Genomic DNA, 475 nt, shown 5'->3' on the forward strand with positions numbered 1-475 from the left:
AGTTTTTAAGAGGTAGATTCAAAATTCATAACCAAATTTTTGTCTCCCAATACAAACATTAGGTGTAGGTAATGAACTTGTCTATATTGTTAAAATTCGGGTTTTGATTTCTCAGCTGTAAGTATGATTGGGATTCTTTGTTTCCAAAGTCCAAGGTGATACATTTGCTGCTGATTAGGTTCCACACTTTGAGTAGCAAGATCCTAAAGTTTAAATCTGAGATATCTGAAGGGTAATAAATGCAAGATTAGCCTGGAATAATTTTAAAAAAAAAGAGAGAGAGAATTTCTATTTTTTTTTTTTTTTACTTTTCTACAATAAGATGTCAAGTATTAGTATGCAGCAAATATCTTTATTATACCTGTACTAAAACACTCACTAGTGAACAAAAGGATAAATGAAAACAATCAACCCTACCATCCTATACCCCATTAGGATGTGGTGGGAAAACCCTTGGGTTGTGGCAGGGTTTTGC

Source organism: Myotis davidii, unplaced genomic scaffold (genome assembly GCF_000327345.1).
Source record: "Myotis davidii unplaced genomic scaffold, ASM32734v1 scaffold26, whole genome shotgun sequence".
NCBI classification, from domain to species: domain Eukaryota; kingdom Metazoa; phylum Chordata; class Mammalia; order Chiroptera; family Vespertilionidae; genus Myotis; species Myotis davidii.